Genomic DNA, 22,757 nt, shown 5'->3' on the forward strand with positions numbered 1-22,757 from the left:
GTAATGCTCAGTTCTTCTTGTTCAGCTGTTCTGTGGCAAGACTTGAGTAATTAAAATGCTGCATGTCTCAGAAATGCTGTGAGTTGATACCTAGAGGAGCTTCTCTAGTTGCTTCACAGAAGATATAACAGATCTTCAGCAAAGCAAATATCTAACTTATAAATGATGCACTTTATTACATCATTATATTGGAACACACCATGAGATTCTATAAATTTATTTTTTAAGTTGTCACTATATCTTTGCCTCTTCCATTTATTTTCTAATATAATTCTTGAATCAATGAATATTTCCTCTATTCATAATGCAACATTTTCCAGGCAAAATTTTCCTTAAAATCTCTGAAAACAATTTATTTCTGAATGGATAATTAAGCTGTCCTTCTGGAGAGTTTGTATCTCAGTGCTTTCTCAAATAAATGGTTTTAGATTAAGGAACATTGTGACTAAGTTGTTTGTACACACTTTCTGTCACTGTGCCGGTCAGATAACACAGTGTTACTAGCACACCAATATTTTGGTTGTTGCTGCATGATGAGAGCACACCCAATTGCAATCCAAGGCAGTTAGTGGGAAAGAAACACTACCTTTCCAGGGTGGCAGAAGGAGGTGGGGTGGAGCTGGGACAGCTGGCATAAATCAGGCAAGTGGTGATTCCATAATATATGACATCACAAAAAAGGCCATAAAGCTATGGGGAGCTAGCCACAGGTTAGTTGCTTCTTGGTGGGATGGCTGGGACTCATTTGATGGCTGGTGAGATATGTTGCTGTTGGATGCTTGTCAGTGAGTACTTCTATTGTTAGCTGGGTATCAACTGATGGGTGGTGAATAATTGCATCATGGAGATATACAGAGGGAATAAGAGATAGTTTCAGTATATTTTTGTTACTATTTTCCTTTTCTGTCTTAGAAAATAGCATTTATCTCAATCCATAACTTCTATTTTGTTTCTAGTTCTCTCCGTCATCCCACCTTGAGAGGAGTGAGTGTGGTGCTAAGCTGCCTGCCAGATTAAACCACAAAAGGCATACATCAACACATTTGTAAAATGTGTATATAAACAGCATTTTTAGTGTTCCTAAACTTAATATAATCAGAGATTTTGATTTATACAAAAAAGTGTATTTTGATTATTTTTCTATTTAATTTTATTAATCAGCATTGTCTTTAATTGGAGATAGTCAGGTATCATGATCGCATGGTATCTTAAATGCACCTGATGGGTTTATAGTGAGTCACTTGGAAGAAAGCTTCCATGGAAAACAAGAGAGGTTCAAATGAAATTAAAGGATTATTATAAACTTCATATGATCACAGTGAACTAACTTTAGCAATACTAAATTTAAAGATTTTTTTCTTTATTGAATGAAAGCTTCTACTTTCTGCCTAGAACTGCAAACTGTTGAGATGCTTAAGGAGGTAACATGTTTTTCCTCGTACAAACTCTGACAACTCTGTACTTCTTACACCCTCAGTGTCTTTGACAAGTAGTAGGTATAATAATAACATCTTTCAATTTGCATTTTCTGAAAATTGGATAATAAAAAGGTTCAAGAAAATATCCCAACTGTTACTACGTTGTTCATTTTAAGACAAAGCGAAATTGGAAAGTGATTTCGTACCTTTCAGTTCACAGAACTATCTATATAATATCTCAAAGATGGAAATACTAGCTGTTTTATCTTTTCTTCCCATACTGCAATTCATTTCACAAGCAAAATCATTACAGGCTGTCTGAGCATCTAGTTATTTACTTTGAAATGTTTCTGAGCATTAATTAGTGCTTCTGTCGACATACTCATTTGTGCCATTCAGAAGGTATGAAAAACCACCCACATGCTTTCTATTGCCCCAGCTCCTGGAAGATTTGGATTTTAACAACACAATAAGACACTTCTAAAAGGGAATTCAATCACATGGTTGTATTGGTGTGATTTCCCCCCCCATCATTTATAAAGCAGAATGAGAATTACTACCTTTCTCTCTTTTTTTCTTCCTACAGTTGCATTCTGATAACTACCTGAGTAGGTATCAAATGTAAAAATCCCATAAAATCATTAATTCTCTCTATTTTTTCTTGTGATATTTTTGGAGATATACTTATTGTAGTAAAACATCTGAAAGGACAAAACTGTAAAGGCATATTATTTCATAATGATCTCAATAAACAGGCATTCAGCAGTACTCAGTAGTATAGAATGATTACTATATGAAACCTGATGAATTTCCAAATCCTAATTTTGAAATATACAACAACAGCAGAGAAGTATAAAGCCCATTACTAGAAATAGATTTAGTGCATAAATGGCTAGAATTTCCACCTCTGAAATATATAAATGTATGTATTTATATAATATATATCTAATATACATATATTTATTATATTAATTATTATCTACTATATTGATATTTGTTCATTTATATTAACATCTATTTATTTTATTTTATTATTTATTATATTAACATAGATGTTAATATAATAACATATATATATATATAAAACGAACAATAAGTTCAGTGTGAGATCCACTCAGTTTTAGCATGGGCAGAGGCATAAGTATCTAGAGATGGTTGTCCAACACATTTGCTACTCATCTTTATAGACTCAGTTCAAATCATACTAAAATACTTCCACGAAAATGGGAATACAGAAAATCAGCTTCTCCACAATCCCTCTTTTTCACACCTGGATAAAGTAACTTTCAGCTCTATAGCACTTGATGCACCATACTATCACTCACAACCTTTTTTGTATGTTATCATGGGATGTCCTGGGTTGAAAGGAACCATAGTGATCATCTAGTTTCAACCCACCTGCCATGTGCAGGGTTGCCAACCACCTCTTCCCTTCCATCCCTAATTAAGCAATATCCACACCCTGCAGCAAATCCAATAGCTTATCTCATTCACTTTCACCTTTTTTCACCTACACCCATATTTTACTGGAAAAAGCAAGTTTTCCTGGAACCATAACTCCTTAAATATATGTATAGCCACTGAGTGAGTAAAAATGCTAGTTGTTCTTATTCCCTATGCTCAGACAGTATAGATACTGGCCTAACAAGTCCTTGGAATTGAATGCAAGTGTACCAGATTAACCACAGACTGAAATCCTGTGATGCAGTCTATGCTCCATTTTGAGATTTGGTTTGTTAAATTGCATGTGTTGCCTGTAGTTAGAGATGAGTTGGCCACCAGATTGCTTTCCTCCTCTGTTTTGGAGCATTTTAAACTGCAGAAGAATGTGTGTGAAATAAACCACAAATACTTGTCTCATCTAAGTTTGCAGACAAATAATGATTCATGACGGAATTGTCAAAATGTTGAGGAGTAAGATAACTTTGTGTTGGTATCTAACCATTGACTACTAATTCATATTTACAAGTACAGATTTGGAAATTATTTGATTGAATACTTTAGGATTAGAATCTGCATATGCTTCAGACTCAGGCTGGGTTAAAATCACCCTCACATTATATTAATATGTATTTGAATGAAAGTGTTCATTAATAAATCTCCCAGAGCTTACAAAATTAAAGAAAAAAAAAACACCAAACAATCTGTATACACATTATCAATTTTTTGATGTTCCAGAATGTTTGAGCATAGTGAGAGCTTCTGTAAGGTGTAATAAGTTTTTTTTCTTTTTTCCCATTTGTGATTTTCATTTCTTATTTTTGTCTTTTACATTTGATTGGACAGTGAAAAGTCTTTGATTCTTTGAGTATACCCACATCCATTTATTCATTTGCAAAAAAACAAGCAAAACCAAATATGCATGTCTTTATGATCATTTCTCTTTTTTTAGTCTAATGAAGACATCAGAAATCAACTATATTTTCACAAATATGAGGAGATTGAGTAATTGTGTGGATCCTAGGCCAAGTGACTAATGCGACAAAGTAGATCATGACAGATTTTCAGTAAAGTAATTAAAATAATTGCAGTCTTCTAACCATTCACAAATACAGATTGAGACAAGGGATTAAATATTAAAAAGCATATTCTTTCCTACTGAGAAAACAGCTCTTCACACATTCTGGCCTAATATTTTAGAAGTTGGATATATTTTAGAATATCTTCTTTGTGTCAAATTCATCAGAGAGGAGCACAAAAAAAAATTAACTCAGTTTTAACCATGGCAAAGACAAGCAGTATGACAGAATGATTGCTGTATCCACATTGATTTCATAAATGTTGATGGAAACTGTGCTGTGCTTCATGAGACTGTTACAGATAATAGGAAATTTTTTCTTTCTTTCTAAATTTTAGAATATTTTATGTACTTGGCAAGAAGTTTAGAGAGAATTTACACAAATAAGAGTAAATCATACCAGAGTTTGTGAGGACTTATGTATGAGAGCTACCACCCATATATATATAGATCTCATAAAAATAGAATAGTAAAGTAGTTTTTGCCTTTCACTGGCTTATGGATACTCCTAACTTTTGGAAAATTCCACTTGTAACTGCTGTTATAATATGCACTGCAGCTATATTTGCTGAACTACTTTTAAGTTTTATTACCTCCGTTAATGATATCCCCACTATTGTACCAAGAATGACAGGTGGAGGCATACTTTGTGTTTGAACGTTTTGCAGTGGAAGGGCATTATGCCCATGGGTGAGCATGAAAAACAGGAAGGAGTGGAGGCCCAGCACCAAAATCAATTAAGAGTGACAATTTTCTCCAGTGCATTTTCTTCTACCAACAAGCTAATATAGCATCAAGTTATTTTGGAAAACAGTTTTTGAAATACTTTACACACTAAATGTTATAATTTTAAAGACTTTACTTAAATAGTTACTGAAATAAAGTATGTACCTCAGTTGTACCTGACAACAGGAGATTTTTTGAAAAAGGGAAATAACTTGAATTTTTTAATGGTTTTTAGTTTCTCTTTGCAATAAAAGATGAATGAATTGTAGTCAATGATATTACACTAAAGTTACTAAAAAATACTTTCCTTCAGCATACTTTCTGCTTTTATCTGTTTCAATCTCTGTGCATGTTTTTAAATATAACAAATTGCTTGTTTTCCCTTTGGATGACTACATCTTTTACATCTTGTACATTTCTTCTTTATGTACAGAAGTAGTCCATTAAATTTTGAAGTTAGATATCAGCTTCCAATTGAAATAAGAGTAGTCTGTAGCTGAGCTGTTCATTTAAGTTGGGATAATAGAATATCTTAGAAAAACAGTGAAATAAATTAAGACTTTTATTTACATTCTATTTCATTGTGAGCTATTTTTTTAAGAAAATTCCATTCATCATAGGTAAAATGTAGCAGCTTAAAACCCCCTAAATGGATTCTGGCATTCATACATTTCACGAAAATCATAGAGATTTGAAAATTTTCTGTCCACTGGCACATCGCAAAAATGAGGAAACCTTAGAATTTTGATAGAATGGGAATATCTTTTACAAATGTTTGTAACCTTTTCTCAGATACGGCCAGTCTTTATTCTCCTCAAATTCTCAGTATTTATACAATAATTATTATCCTCAATATTCTCAATTTTTAGACTCTGGATATGATGTAATTCTGTACAGAAAGCCATGTTCTATTTATTGATCCAGTTAGGGTTAGATTTTTAGTCTTTCTACAGAAGCAGTTAGGATAAATTTCTTCTTGTGTAATTTAAAAGCTGTGGGCATAGCTGATTTTAGTATTATTAAAAATATAGATAGATCTGTTTTTTCCTTTTAATTTCAGGGAAGTGTCCTCAGATGATAATAATTTAGTGACATAATGCTTGTAATTTGCTAAGAAAACTCAGTTTAACAGGGAAATTTGAAGCACATCTTTGTTCTGCATTACTTAAGATACATATTGTGAAAATATCAAATATATGGATCATGTTTTTTAATTTTAGTAGTTCTTCAAGAACAGCCAAATATCTCACACAAGATAGGAGGCATTATTTTCGGAGCAGTTCTTATAAAATAGAAGGCATTACTTTTTAATGTCCCTCATAGTTTCCATGGAAATAAATAGGAGGCATTATTTACAGTGCAAGCTATGTTGTTTTTCTGTGTAGACCATAAGAAAGACAGCTTATTTGGGGATTTTTATTTTTAATTGTATATACGTACTATATATATCTATGTAAGATATAAGTTTTCTATCTACTGTGGACACTGAAGAAATGTAGATGAGCTGCTTCATAGTAAATATTTAATATTTAAATGGATTAAGTTTGATGAATTATGTCAATGATAAGCAAAATACTCACTATTATACAGAAGGAGCAGGTGGAAATCTAGCAGAGCTTTGATTTAGAATCTCTGCTTTTATGCAGAGGCAACCTCGGTGTGTAAAATAAGAAAAAGATCTCCTTCAGTAAATTAACAAATCATGTCATGTAATTTTGTAATATATGTTTTCTGTCTACTCTTAAGTAACTTTCAGTTAAAATCATCATAGCCTTAACTGTTTTTCTCCATGATGATTCAGTAAGGTCAATAAAGTTAAATATTTGTACTTCCCTATGTAGTTTTAAGTTGAAAGTTTAATAACTTTTTTTTTTTTTTTTGGTAGAAGGAAATTCTTAAATTATATTTCATTTCAATTTTCTGCTAAGTCTTCACAAGGAGACAAAGTTATTGAAGTTGTTATTCAAGACTGTAAGAATGATATCAGAACCAAATAAAGTAGCATCCTGTTGTGAGAACTTTGTGTTGTAGGACTTCTGTAAAAATTACTGAGAATAGATTCATACTAGCAACAATGCAGAGAAAAAAAAATGCTACCGTGTTTGTTTAAATGACCATTAATAATTCACTCCTACTCCAGAATGAATACCCATCAGACTTTTAAAATTGAATTAAACAAATCTTTACATGTGGATTTCCTTTGTCCTATTTACCTTGTACACGAAATACATAAATCTCTTTTTATTATTTTCTTGGAAAAAGGCAAAATAAGTAGTATCATATCCAAAATGTCAGCAGCACTAATCACTATTTCATTAGAAGGAATGTTTTGTTCATAATTATACTCTTTCAAAAACTATATGTTCATATTTATTGAGGAAAAAAAAAACCACTGAAGGATCTCCATCTCTCAAAGTAAACAGCTTAACATTTAAAATTAAATTCATTCTCATACTTAAGTATGTCATTAGATCAAGGATAGCAGGATAAATTCTCTTCACAGAGGCTTTCACCATAGCAAGCAGAAGTCTATCTCTGTACTTGGAATTGGGCTCCAAAAACCTTGTTAATGTTATGAAAACTTGCTAGACCATATTTTTTATTGTTCTATTAAATACAAATTAAAAAAAAAATGATATGAAAGGTAGTACAATTGAAGAAAAATTTTTGAGAACTTTTCACAAATTTCACCAAATATGTTAAGAAGAGATTCCAGCATTTCTCAACATGTGTTCAGTTTTCAAATGGTCCCAATAGTAGCTGGATGTTGCATCTTAATTGCTTTGATCAACATCCTTATAAATATTTCAGTTTTGTTTTCCAAGAAGGAGCAAATGAATATGGCAAAGATTTATGTAATTGAATATCATAGCTGATTATCTCTAGAAATGAGAAGAATGTAATTTTTAGGGCTTCACTTTAACTTATTTTTCATAAGAAAATATAGTCAGTCCAGAGAGCTTCCATTTTTAAGAATGTACTGTGCATTCTGGTAAAAGTTTGTGAATTATGATATTTTTAAAATCCATGGTCTGTAGCCCTTAGGAATTCCAGACCCTAAAGGTAAGACTTCATGTTGGTCAAGGAGGATCTGGTCAGAGTGAGTCTAGCTAAAATCAGTGCACACAAATCCACGGTCCCCAGTGGGACATACCCACATGCGCTGAGGGAGCTGACAGAGGTGATTGCTGAATCTCTCTATATCAGCTTTGAGAAGTCTTGGCAAATGGGAGAGGTGCCTGAAGGCTAAAGAGTAGACAGTGTCACTCTGGTCTTCAAAAGGGGAAAGAAGGAGGATCCAGGAAACTACAGGCCAATTAGCAACACCTCCATCCCTGTAAAGACGATGAGCAACTTGTTCTGGATACCTTCTTCAAGCAATTGGAAGTGAAGAATATTATCAGGAATAGTCAACATGGATTCCCCAAGAGGAAATCGTGCTTGACCAACCTGGTAGCCTTCTATGACGTCATCTCTGTCGAGTAAATGGGAGGGCAGCAGTGGATATTGTGTGCCTTGACTCTTGACTTCAGTAAGGCATTTGATGCTATCGCCTGCAACATCCTTGTAATGAAACATAGAAAGTGTGGGAAAGATGAGTGGACACTGAGGTGGATTGAGAACTGACTAACTGGTGGAGCTCAGAGGGTTACCATCAGTGGCACAGAATCTGGCTGGAGGCCTGTAACTAGTGGTGCTCCTGAGGGGTCGGTGACAGATCCGGTCTTGTTCAACATCTTCATCAACAACCTGGATTAGGGGATAGAGTCCACCCTCAGCAAGTTTGCTGATGATACAGTGCTGGGAGGAGTGGCTGTCACACCAGAAGACTGTGCTACCATTCAGCAAGTCCTGGACAGACTGGAGAGTTGGACAGCGAGGAACCTAATGAGGTTTAACAAGAGCAAGTGTAGAGTCTTGCAGATGGGGAGGAATAATCACCGTGCATCAATACAGGTTAGGGGATGTTCTGCTGGAGCAGATCTCTACAGAGAAGGACCTGAATGTTCAGGTCAACAACAGGTTGGCCATGAGCCAGCAGTATGCAGTTGTGTCCAAGAAGGCCAATGGTATCCTAGAGCGCATTAGAAAGAGTGAGGCAAGCAGGCTGAGAGAGGTGATCCTTTCTACTCTGCCCTGGTAATTACGGGCTCGTCAGTTGAAAAAAAAAAAAACACAGATCTCCTGGAAGGAGTTCTGTGGAGGGCTGTAAATATGATAAAGTAATTGGAGTGCCTCCAGTATGAGGAAATAATGAGTAGCCTGGGTCTCTTCAGCCTGGGGAAAAGAAGACTGAGAGGAGATCTGATTAATGTTTATAAATATCTAAGGGGAGGTGGGAGGCAAATGGATGAGGCCAGTATCTTCTCAGTGGTGCATAGCAGTAGGACAAGGAGTAATGGTCTAAAACTTGAAAATAGAAAGTTCCATACAAACATGCAGAAGAGCTTATTTATAGTAAGAATGATGGAGCACTGTAACCAGTTGTCCAGAGAGATTGTGGGCTCTCTTCTATGGAGATACTCAAGACCCATCTAGACACCTACCTGTACAATCTATTGGAGGGTGTCTGCTTTAGCAGGGGAATTAGACTCAGTGATCTCTTGAGGCCCCTTCCAATCCCTGAAATACTGTGATTCTGTGAAATAAAGCATTCAGCACAAGTATACCATGTATAATATTTCTATTTTAATTTGCAATGTTATTGAGACAATAGTTTTTCTCAGTTAGATGAAAGTACCATGAACAACTTGAAAAGTTCATTCACTGTTAATTTACATCTAGGGTAGGCTTATGCTTACTACTGTATGAAGTAAAAACATATTTTTTTATGAAATTTTGAGAAATTGACTTCTTGTTTCAGTCAGATCAATGAATTTGCATGGGAAATTAGTTGTGTGAAGGATGTGTAGACAACCAAATCCCTGATTTAAAAAAAAAAAAAAAAAAGTTACTGTTGTGTGTCCAACATTTTATCTCAGTTTTGTAAGACAGAAGAAACAGATTCATTTGTTTTATACAAATTTCCTATGCACACTCAGGACAAGCAATTTTCAAAGACCTATGGGTTCACTGTTAGACGTCTACTTCAGTCCAACAACATACTCTCAAAATACTGAACTATATGGCTGATGAAATATTTCTTCTTGAACACGGCTCTGAACAAATGCATTCTTTGAAATATTTGAGTGGAGTAATGTGTGAGAATACAGGCCCATACCCAAATATATTAACAGGAGAATAAGAAGTTTAAAGTATGCCCATGCAGCTAGTTCCTGCCGGTGTGAGAAAGCTTTGCTCTGAAAGCTGTGTTCATAGTGCTGAGTTCGGTTTCACAGTCTTAGACATCATATGTCTTGAAACCATTATGCCCAGGAACAGGGCACAGCAAATTTATTGTTGATATAGTTTTCAAAATGTGCTTATATTATCATCAGAATATTAACAGCAAAACAGGATTGCAGATGGAGTAAGTTTGGGGAGTAAGTACAGAGAAGTGTTTGTGTGCCTGTGTGTGTGTGAAAGGGATTGTTCTTTGTTAAATATGAAGTTTGTTAAATACAAATTTTCATGTTACAAAAATAAAATAGAATAAAAGAAATAAAAAATAGAAAATACAAACAGCTAAAGCTGATTCCCCAGTAACACACACACGCCTCAATTTTCTAGTTTCTGTTTTCTCTAAAACCACATTAGGAGACTCCTTACTTCCCGTAGTCACCATGTGTACCAGCAGGAAGCAAGAAAATTCCAGTATCACCTATCACTGAGCAAAAATAGAAAGCCAAAGCATAAAATAAAGTTAATAGAATGCCAAGGTTTAATATAAAATAAATCTGCACTGAAAATTGCTAAAACTTCGCTACAAGTTAGTGACAAAGTTCCCATAACTTTGAGATGTAACACAGCTTTGAAATAGAGCACTTGAGTTTATCTTAATAATTTTTATCAGCTTTCATTTTTCTGACTGTGGGTTCTGGTTTCTATATATGATTACACTCGGAAGGGAACATGAAAGGTATTTCCCCTCACTTCCTAGCTCCTGAAGCCACCTTGGAGAAAGCAATGCCAAAGTCTGTAAGCTTGAAAACTAGAAGCAGGTTGCACACTGCTGTACCATAATTTTCTGCTTTTCAGTGCTTTTGGTTTACCCTGGCTGAAAAACTGGCGTTAACCTTTAAGGAGAGAATTATGATTTGCCAGGAGTTCTGATCCATCTGTCCCTTTTATTTAAAGTGATCATGCCTGAAAAACATGAAAGGGTTTTCAGTTTCTGCAATATGTTTATATTCGACCAGAAAATGAGAAAATGATCAATTGGATGATGAAATTTAAAAGAAAAGTACCTACAAAAACTTCCCCACTTCTACTGTAGACTAACTTCCTTTTAATTTGAATCTCAACCATCATGTTTTATTTCTTTATTTTATGATTAGCTTCATAATCCATTCTGGAAACCCTAGGAAACCTCTTTTTCTGCTACCTATGAGGCCTGACTCTGCATACAAAGTGAGTCATGGTCTACTCTACTATGCTTTCTCCATAATATTTTTTCCTCTCTTTTTCTCTCTGTGCTGTTCTGCTTTCAGAATTTTTTTTCCATGTGTTTTTTTTACCTCTAAAGAAGTGAAAACCTTCCATCAAAACTTTCAAATAAATAAATAAATACAGGCAGCATTTGCCACCTAATATAAACAAGTAAACTTCTGTCCAGTTGAACAGTACTCTTTATACAGTAACACAGAGCAAAATAACGAGCAAGCAAAGTAGACATCAAACCCTGTAGCCTTTTTCTCACCTCATCATCAGATTGTTCCTTCTGAATACATTTGTTTTTGTTCAGTGCAAAGTAGCAAAAATATTCTTTAAAGTATTTAAGTATATAATTGAAAAGGATTTTCTTGGACAAATTGAAAGAAAAATACTGCAATTCCTCCACATCTTTTATTAATAATCAGTATCCTGATATAGGATTTTTCACAAGAACTTAAATGAAAATTCAGCTAATCAAAACAGTCACGCCATAGAGAAATAAAAATGTACTTCAATATTAAATTGCGTACATTTCATATGAGATGACTTGTAGTCCATTATACAAGCCCTCATTCCACCAATTCCAGTAGACTGAAATAATTTAAATATCCCTTTTTCTCATTTACAAACCAGCTATTCATAAAATGTTATCTATTCAGGCAGAAGGACACACATTGGGTTACAATAATGGTTGCTTATTTTTAGACTTCGTCTTGTATTCTCGCAAGAGCCTGAGAGCCATTGTTACCTTAATTGGGTATGATTTTTGTGGTTACTAATATTCTGAGCAGGTTGGTAGCCCAGCATCATCTGTCATGCCATACTATTGACTATGTTAGAAAAAGGATAACGCTGATATGGGGGATATAGGGGGTTGTGAGCAAAAAGGTTGGAAATTGTCTACTAATACCAGGAAAATGTAGTTAAACACAGTTTAACTTAATAGGAATTTTTACATGTGAGACCAGGGTCAGCTGAAAAAATGTTCATCTTGAGGTCTCTTCTTTCCACTGTGTCTTATATTCACAGATTATAATGAGCACAGAATTCCTATCAACTCATACCAAACTGTGAAGGAATACATATTCCCTATTACAAGTTGATAAGGTGAATACACTTAACCTGGGCATGAGAACTGTGGGAGGAAGAAAAAAAAGAGTCTACTAATTCTTACAATGGAAAGTCACCGTTTTATTGGATACTTTAACTGTTAAATGAAAATAATTTACTAGATTTGGAGGTATGTGTGAAAAATTCTGCTACCAAACTCTGTGGTTAATAGTAACTAAATTTCAGTGATACATTTTTTTACATCCATTTATTTTATACATATGGCTGAAGTCATGAAGGACATGTTGTTCGTTTTTCAGTGAAAAAGCACTGATATTTTTATACAGTTCTATAATAATATAGTTGATTCCTTCCTGTGAAAATAATCAGCAACAGATTAGAAATCAATACAGCTGTGAAACATAGCCTTGCAAAATAGACGCATACACATACAAACAAAAAAACAAAAACCCCCATAAAAATAATAAAAACAAAAAATAAAACAAAAAAGAAAAGAAAGAAAAAAGCACTCAAGAAAAAGACAGTCTATGCAGTGTATTTCTAAATGATTTTTGAGGACTGTGTTTTCTTTATTCCTTTATTCTTTATTCTGTTTACAGCTAAAGCCATAAATTTTACATGACATCTATTACAGTAGGTGATATATCCTTTTAACATTATTATTAAAGTATTTTAAGAGAAGATTCTGATCACAGATAAACTGGTGAACATCTGGCATAATTCCACAGAGTATCTTCTGAGTCATTCTAGTTTATATTGGTTTCACACTGATGAAAATTTGGTTCCATAGTTTTCTTCTTCACAAGTTGCTTATATATGAGGCTTTGTGGCTAGTAAGAAATGTTATGTTTATAAATAATTTTCTCCTCAGTTCTGAACCTTTGGCTTTGTAGAGACATAGGGGAAGAGTTGTTTATATAAGAAAACATAACTCTGGAGAAAATGCAAATAAAATGCAAAAGTAAAAATGAGATTGCAGTGTAATATATGATATAATTGTATAGTTTAACCAGTTAATTATAGTAGACCATGGTACTGTTGTACTGTTGGTAGCCTCTTTGTTGTAACAAAATACAATAAAGTAAAGCTAACTTCTGAAACACATGAAAAACTCATAGTGCATTATCAATTAAAAAAAAAAAAAAGTGGGTAAAAAGGCAAGAATAAAAAGAATATCCAAACTCTACATGGAAATGTGAGTTAGCTGTTGGCTTTTAAGTCTTCATCCAGTTACTACTTAATTTCTATATTTTGTGGTGGATGTTACATCCCTGTGTGTACAGACACTTATTTTAGATTTCTTGCAATTAAAGTTGTATTTCATTACTGCTTGTTTCTCCAGAAGATCAACGGTGAAGTTTTTTGTGGCCAAGCAAAAGAAGTTCTACAATAGAAGTCTCAGAAAGAATGGACACAGCAATGCACTCATGAAAAACAAGCGCATTCAGAATAGAATGGTAAGTGATCTGAGCTATTCTAGAGAAAACTGGACTTCAGTCAACAACAATAAAAAAATAGGGTGGCCTTTATTGTAAATACATGACTTTAACAGTTGAATGAATCCACTGGTTTTGCAAAGAATTTTCCCTGAGTTAATCAGAAGTTCATGTATATCTTCTTGAACTAGACAGAGCAGCATGTATAGAAGCACGGAGCACAGTATAGAAACTGAACCAACATAATGAGCTTTAAAGAGAGCAAAAACCTCAAACTGCCTTCAATCCACATATTCTTTCCTGGTCACTGGAGACACTCAACACTGTGACACTGAATATATGAAGACCATTCATGTGAATCACATTTGTATCATGACCCAACTGTATATTGCAATTGTTATGCTCTACTGCTCAAAGAGTATTGAACTCCAGTAATCTATGAAAGAAAGTTTTGATCATTTTACTATAAGTTTTGATCATTTTACTGTTCTTTCTTATATTCATTCCATTATATTAGAGAAGTTTATTTTGCATTCTATTGACAGTATTTTTCCCTTTTCATCCACTGATGCCTTGAAACAGTTTCTTAAAAACTACATAGAAAAGCAATGGCACCTACTTCATTAAAAGTTAGTTCAAAACAGTTGTTCATACTGGGTAAGTAAAGCAGAGGAGTATAGGGTTTTTTTTTTTTTACTAATGTTAACCATGCAATCCTGACATTTACAAAATAGATAAAAAGATCTCTGTGAACTTACAGCTCTTTTGGAATGTAAATATTTTTCCATGGAAGGATAATATCTCTTGATATTTTCAGTATGTATTCTCATCCTAAGATCTGCATCACTTTTTAAACAGTAATTAATAATTTCAACTTTACAGGTATGGAATTCTGACCTCACCTGAAATAAAGTGTATTACTAAGCCTTGAAATTTTTTCAACAAGTTAAACAATATTTGATACACATAATTATATATAAAAATATCATTGCTGTACTTTAAATTAGTAGGTGTACATAAAAGTATTTATGTGTTTTTTAAAGCAGCTAATTTAGTATCATTTTTTTTCCCAAATGTTGGCATTAAGTTTTGCATTTCATTTTCAAAAATGGTCATAAATGGATGTCTCATGAAGAGTAGAACAAGTATTTCTTATGCTTTCCTACAACTGTTAGCCTCTATGTTTTCCACCTATATCCAGTTTCCTAGATTTCATTTCTTTTTTCCTGCTTCTCCAGTTTTGAAGTGGAGTCATAGAATCAAGGAATCATACACTGAGTTGGAAGGGATCCATGAGGATCACTCATCCCAACGTCTAGATCCACACAGGAACACTCAGAAGCAAACTGTATTTCCAAAAGCCCTGTCCAACTACTTCTTAAAGTCCGACAGTTCAATGCCATCTGCACTGCACTGAGGAGCTTGTTCCAGGGCACGATCACCCTCTGGTGAAGAGAATTTCCCTAATTCCCAGCCTAACCCTCCCCTGATGCAGCTCCATGCTATTCCCTTGGGTCCTGTCACTGTCACCAGAGCTGCCCCTCAACTCCCTGTGAGGAACTGTAGAATGCCATGAAGCCTCTCCCTCAGTCTTCTCCTGGCTGAACAAACCAAAGGAATTCAGCTGCTCTTCATATGTCTTGTCATCTAAACCCCTCACTGTCTTTGTTGCTCTCCTTTGGACACCATAATAGTTTTATGTCTTTCTTATATTGCAGTGCCCAGTTTTGGCACTGCACTGCAGGTGGGACCACACCAGGACAGAGAAGAACAGGACAATTACTTCCCTTGACTGGATAGCAGTGCTTTGGATTCCAACTGGTGTCGTCTTTCAGACTTGCAAGATTTCCTGTATGCTTCCAGAGGATCCATTACATGTCTTCCATCTTGATGTCCCTTAAACAGTGTTTGTTTTATTCTAACCTTATAAATTTTGCATCAAAATCTGGCTTCAGTGATGAGAAGGGGAGTATGATAAATAGGTTGCCGAAGAGACTCCTTCTCATTAAATATTACCTACCGAACTCCAGCAAGAGGTAACACTAGACCCTCTCAAAACCATTTGTTTTGTGAAATAAATTATCTGTTTCCATAACCTCAAAGAAAAGTTATCAAGAGCTTGTACAGGACAAAGAAAATTAAACTACTTTTGGAGTTTCTTTTTCTATGTTCCGGATACATGCAGCAAAATGCTACTAAATTAATGTACTCTCTTCTCTCCTCTTCAACCACCTACTGAACCAACTCTTGTTCCCCTTATTCCAGCTGTCTCAATATCTGGCCTTCTGCTTTAGCTTTTCTTGTATTCTTTTCTTCTTATTTCATAAAGCCTACACAGCAACCAGCTTTTCATAATTTTAGCTGCATGCTTCCCAATGTGGACTAAATAATTGAAGCTGCTTTCATGCATGAAAGGTCATGTTGGTTATCATAAGAAAAAAGAATAAAATAAAATTTGAGTCTTTCTGAGACATCATACTCTTCATGAACTTTTTAAATGAAACAAGCCTTAAATACTAATCTATAATAAAACAGTACATGTATTTGTAATGTCACATGTTTTGTACAAAGAAGAAACATGCAGTTTTTTGTTTACATACAGTTCCCTATTCTTTTTCTAGAATGTGCTTGATTTGTATTTAAGCAGTTGTAGCCTGCTATAGTGTGATGCAATATTTTTTATACAATACTCTGCACAATATACTACTTTACAGTATATTTTGTATTTTCAGTAATCTGTGAGAAAAAGTTATTCATTCAGTCGCTTTAAAGAAAACATACAATTTCTGAAATAAAATCAAGTAATAAATAATGTCAATTATGCACATGTAATGAAAATTAAATATAAAAAGAACCTGTAACTTCAAGAAAATCAGTGTATAACAGCTATAAGACAATGTAGCATAAACAGCCTTCTTTGAAACCTAAGTTTTCCCTGCAGGTTTCCACTTAAAATTTAATATTTCACCTTATTTATTTATTTATTTATTTATTTATCAGATTTTAAACAAATGGAGGGGAAAAAAACAAAAAAACAAAAAACAAAAAAAGAGAAATGTATAGAAATGTTAATTTTAGTAGTCGCATCTTTTGTGGAACTGCTCTGGCTGAAAGACAAACCCCTTTTTAGAAACCTAATTTAAAATATTTTCATTGTCAACTTCTTTCTCATCATCATTTAGTAAGGGAATCATCGACTAAATCCATCGTGTTTATTCAGATAAGAAATAATAAGCAAAGAGTTACGTGAATCTCAATGTATAACTGAAATAGCTTTCCTACCTGAAATTCTATGAATATGTTTACATTAAGAATTACAGAAAAAAATATATAGTTTTAATGAAAAAATATTTAATGAGAAATTTAATATGTTTAGGCATCTCTTATATGGAGACTTTTGATGCAGGTGAAATTTATCTCTTTAAAAGCATCTGTATATTTTTTAATGAACAATGTTTGAGAGAGATGTTTAAACTTGATCTAATAGTCAATGAAAAAAAGATAGGCAGTTTCATCACAGAAATCCTTTCTGTCTTAAATGTATCACTTCCTACAAGTAACATTTTTTTTTTCTACATTGACTATAAAGCTAGCCCAGATAATTAGCTTAGCTATAAGTGTCAATATCACAGACTTCTAAAGTTGAATGAGATTAATCCCTACTCCAATATACTGCAGAGGATTAACTGTTAGCTACCATGAAGTTCTATCCCTCTCTGAGACTGGAAAATATTGCAATCTCTTCTAGAAGGACATTGAGGCCCTGGAGCAATGGAGCTGGTGAGGGGTCTGGAGCACAGGCCTTATGAGGAGCGACTGATGGAGCTGGGATTGTTCAGTCTGGAGAAGAGGAAGCCCAGGGGAGACTTTATTGCTCTTGTTAACTACCTGAAGGGAGGTTGTAGTGAGGTGGGAGTGTAAGAGATTATTCTTTTGTATGATTGACTCAAAGTTTGCTGAGGAACAAGTCCAGGCAAGTCCTGGGCAAAGGTAGAAAAATCTTCTGTCTGGAGGACACTGATGGACAGGTCCTGGCTAAGGGTTGTGAAATCCTTTAAGGAGCACAGATGGACAAGGCCAGGGGCAACGAGAGAGAGATAAGCTGCTGATAATGGCTGGTAAACGGTCTTTTGTGTGGACTTATCTCGAGGAAGATGGCCATCTCAGGAGGTATGCGCATGACTCTTGCTCAAGCACCCAGGGATGTCACTTAGGCAGGAAAAAAGGAGGATAAAAGAGGGTCCAACAACCACGACGGACTAGAGGGTTTTCTGCCATCAGACCCCTCACCATGACGGACTCAAGGTTTCAGCCATCAGATCCCTCACTACGGACCATATGCTGACGGACTTCCCTGGGCCTACTACCTGAGACCTGCTGCTTCCTCCCGGGCTTACTCTGCGGCTTCTTCCTGGACCCACCCAGTATCTGCACCCTCTCGTTGCCCAGGGCCGGCCTCGCTGCTCCTGCCCTTCGGCCTCGGATCATCAGAACATTGTGCAACGGGACTACTGCCAGATCCTGGTGGTGACTATCTCTGCTCGACGCAATTCTTGCTTCTTTCTATCTTTTCTATAGCTCGCCTTCCCTTTCCCATCACCTAAATCTGTAATAGTGTCTGTCCTCCCCTTTCTTCATCTCCCTTATTAACATTTGTAATAAACTGGTCGGACCAACATTTGAACCATTGTTTCTTAATCTCACGCCGGGCATACATATTTCAAAGAACCTCCTCTCCCTCCTATAAATTGGAGCGAGACAGGGGGTCAACCTCTTCTCTCATCTAACTAGTGATAGGACAAGATGGAATGGCCTCAAGTTGTGCCATGGGAAATTCAGGCTGGATGTCATGAAACACTACTTTTCTGAAAGAGTGCTCAGGCACTGGTATGGGCTGCTAAGGGAGATGGTGTTCTGGAGGTGTTCAAGGAATGTTTAGACATGGTGTTGAGGGACCTGGTTTAGTGAGAACTGTTGGTGATGGGTGGATGGTTGGACTGGGTGATCCTGTGGGTCTTTTCCAACCTTGGTGATTTTATGATTCTATGATTTGAAAAAAAAAAAAAATTAACCAAAAGACCCATTGTAATATCAGTAATTAGCAGACTTTGTCATATAATCCAAACTGAAATTGGTAGTTCTTTCATAAGATGTCTCCAAAGAAAACATAAGGTTGTATGAGAGTTGCTACTATTGATTTAACTAGATGTTCTTCACTCTGAGCCATACCAAATTTATTGACTGGAAGAAACTGTAGATGCAAGGATAGATGCAGTACATTAAATAGATTAGTGAAAAAAAAAAATAGTGTTTACTAATTATTAAAAAAAAAAAAGCTCTCTTGGCAAAATCTTAAATTGCATAATAAAGTGTTTATTTCAGTATTGAGAGAAACTTTTAGTATATGGAATAAATAACAAGAGCACAAGTAATAGTACAATAATTAATAGGTGCAGAACAGAATTTGCTTCAAATAGATTGTATAATAAAGTCAATTCCAGAAGGGCCTCAATTTACAATATAGCTATTTCAAATGAGCATATTAAATAATTCTACCAATGTTTTCTTTACACATCAAAGACTTATCGTAAACAAATCTTTACAGTTTTATTTTCCTATGGGTTTAAAAACTATTAAATAAGCAACAAAAATACTTTGTCCTCTGGAATACAGTATTTCTAAGTAGAGCACCTTTTCCAGATATCTTCATGGATTGTTGCCGGTACTAGTAAGATTATAACATAACATTTACTTGATATCCCTTCATATACTTTCTTTGCAAATGCATATTCGCTAATTATTCAAAGAGAAAAATACACTGCCAGACATTTCAAACTGAGTCCAACAGCTAGGGAGGAAAAATCACCATGCATCTGTACAGGTTAGGGGCAGATCTGTTGGAAAAGAACTCTGCAGAGGAGGACCTAGATGCCCTGGTTGACAACAGGTTGGCCAGGAGCCAGCAGTGCACCCTTGTGGCCAAGAATGTCAGTGGTATCCTGGGATGCATTAAAAAGAGCATGGATGGCAAGCCGAAGGAGATGCTCCTCCCCCTCAACTCTGTCCTGATGATGCCAAATCTGGAATACTGTGTCTGGTTCTGGGCTCTCCAGTTCAGGAAAGACAGAGAAATTCTAGAGAGAAACCAGTGGAGAGTGACAAGATGCTTAAGGACCTGGAGCATCTCCCTTACGAGGAATGGGTGAGAGACCTGGGACTGTTCAGCTTAGAGAACAGGAGACTGAGAAGGGAATTTTATTAACATTTATATAAAAGGCAGGTGCCAAGTGGATGGGGCCAGGGTTTTTTTTTAGCGGTGCCCAGCAACAGGACAAGAGGCAACAGACACAGACTGGAATGCAAGAACCTGCATGTTCCATGTGAGCATAAGGAAGAACACCTTTTCTTTGAGGGTGACAGAACACTGGAACAGGCTGCCCAGAAAATGTGTGGAGTCTCCTTCCCTAGAGATATTCAGAACTCACCTGGTCACCTTCCTGTGCAAACTAATCTAGGGAAGTTGCTCTAGAAGGTGCACTAGACTATATGACCTCCAGATGCTCCTCCTAACCTCTTTGATTCTGTGATTTCTTTCAGGATAAGGAACTGAGTCTACACCAGCAGAAACGTGCTACTTCATGTTACGTACTTCATGATACATATGAGTATAATTGTGAGACAGAGTGCAAGAGGCAATCTAACATTAAACATGTTTTTTTTCTTATCTATCTTAGCTTAGCTATCCAAGCTCTTTCTACACTCAGGAAAGAGAGACCTCTGTGGAAGGCAATTCATGCCAGACTAAGAAAACTGGTCAAGTTGAAAGGGATAAATAGCTCACAGGAGAATGCCTGCTGATCTATACCTACAAAAGAAGATGGCTAGTCCTACGTGCTTAGCCCTGTTAATTCCTAGACATGAAAAGCCAGATAAGACTGCTCTTTTTAGACCTTTATTCATTTAATTTTCTCAATCTACTTCTGTCAAGAACATATTTAATCAGATGTTCCAATTCTGATTCTTCCTTGGTAGTAAACACTTCAGCTTCATCACTCTTTTCTCTGCTTTTGTTTGTTCACCTCTATCTGTTTCAGGATTTCCCTACAGCATAGCAGTAATCTGACATTACTTTGTAACTTTTTTAGCAAGGTTAGCTACAGTAGATTAAATAGATTTTTATATACAGCAAATATTAAAAATAAACAAGTAACTTTCTTTTTAAATTACTGTCTTTTCTTGATTAACTAAAATATGACTACTTAACATATTCATATATTTTTAAGTCACCTTCCCTTAGTGTTAAATTTTCCTGTGCTCTATGTGTAAATGTCTGCACAAAGCAGGTTCTAGCTCAGAAATTCTTTCAAACATGCTGCTGAATATGTAGCAGATCTGTCAGTTAGGTTTCAGTCTCTGTCAGAATAGTACTATATATCTGCATCCAAACATTAATGAGACCTAAAATGGTGGCTTTGTTTGGTTTACTATTTGCACTAGTTCATGACTCTATAGTATTTCTTTTAAATTTTTGAATGAAGAAGTATTCAAATAGGTAAACTACTCTGTTTCTTTAAATTAAGTTTCAGACAGGAAGCGTGCAGTGGAAATGCTAAGTTACAGCTTGAAGCAGTGACTGAGCACCTGGTAGGAAGGCAGGACCAACCCATGGGAGCTCAGGTGCATGCAGTGCACCTGAGTGATCAGAAGGGGTGGAACCAGGATGTTTAAAATTGGCAGAGAAATAATAACAATGTCACTGCAAATTTATTTTCTTTGTAAACCTGAAGAATTTTTGGTGTTTGCAGTTTCAGATAGCCGGGTAATTTCAGTGGAAATTTAAGATGTGCCTGGTACCTTAACCAGAAGCTGAGGACAATGCATTTGGCTCATGAATTTGGTACCTACAAATCTGTAAAAGTCACCCACTTATTTAAACCCTTTGTACATCTATTCCAATGACTGCCACACAGAACATACTCCAGCAAAGCTATAGTTACAAGTGTTACTGCATATGACAGTGCTCCATTCACAAGATGCTAGCCAAACTTCACACAACTATTCACTTCTCTCCAAACTATCTGAAATGATTTTAACCACAGGAGATATTATTTTGTATTCTGCAGGTGTTCTTGAACATATTCACCCAGTCACATTAATCCTGGGATGCCCTAATTGTTTCAAGAAGCCTCTTCTAACATAAAAGAACTGCAAAAGTCATTGAATTCTAATTTATTTTTTTTTTCCTTTTAAATCAATGACAATATCAGAGCAAACAAATCCCACTCTTTGCTGCACATCTAAATTATGCTTTATAAGAGAGTATTTTCTGGTGTGGCCCAAGTGTGAGGGGACAGTTAATGCCAATACTGAATGATATCAGTATATTGAACATTTATAAACCACTTGGGATTTCAGTCAAATGGCTGCATTTTTCTCTGGTTCTGTGACATGTTTTTCCTTGTTTTCCAGAGAAATTGAAAGGTTTTTGCTTTCATTGCTTTTTCTTGACAGAGATGCCACAAGGTATCTATACATCTCAAAGGCTAACACAAAATCAATCTGTGTGATTATACAATTTAGCTGCATTTGCTGTGTTAATTTATCTACTAGCATCTGTAAATTACTTTATCATAAAAAATTCAAAGGCTTAGCTGAAAGCCAAATTAGACCTAGTAGCAACACAAAAACATTATCAACAAGGGAAATCTCTAAAAGCACCAGTAGACAACGAAACATCAAGTGATGTATGGAAAGACATAAAATGTGATATAAATTCATTAAGTGCTGACTATTGTTGCTTTATTTGATATCTGAGTAAAAGTTCTTGGGAGGGGTTATCAAGTCGTCCTGTGGGGAGGCAATTTGCAATTTTATGTTAACCCCCATTATTTGACTACTTTATTCTTAAATTAGTGTTTACCAATACATCACAGCTGTCTAATTACAGTGTGAGGGACAAGAGATCATAGGGGGTTTGATAAATGAAGAGAAAAATTGTTCTGCCATTAGGTGAGGTTGATAGTTGAAAGATTTTCCTCCAGTTCTTAAATGACA

This window comes from Gallus gallus, chromosome 1, assembly GCF_016699485.2.
Source record: "Gallus gallus isolate bGalGal1 chromosome 1, bGalGal1.mat.broiler.GRCg7b, whole genome shotgun sequence".
Lineage (NCBI taxonomy): Eukaryota > Metazoa > Chordata > Aves > Galliformes > Phasianidae > Gallus > Gallus gallus.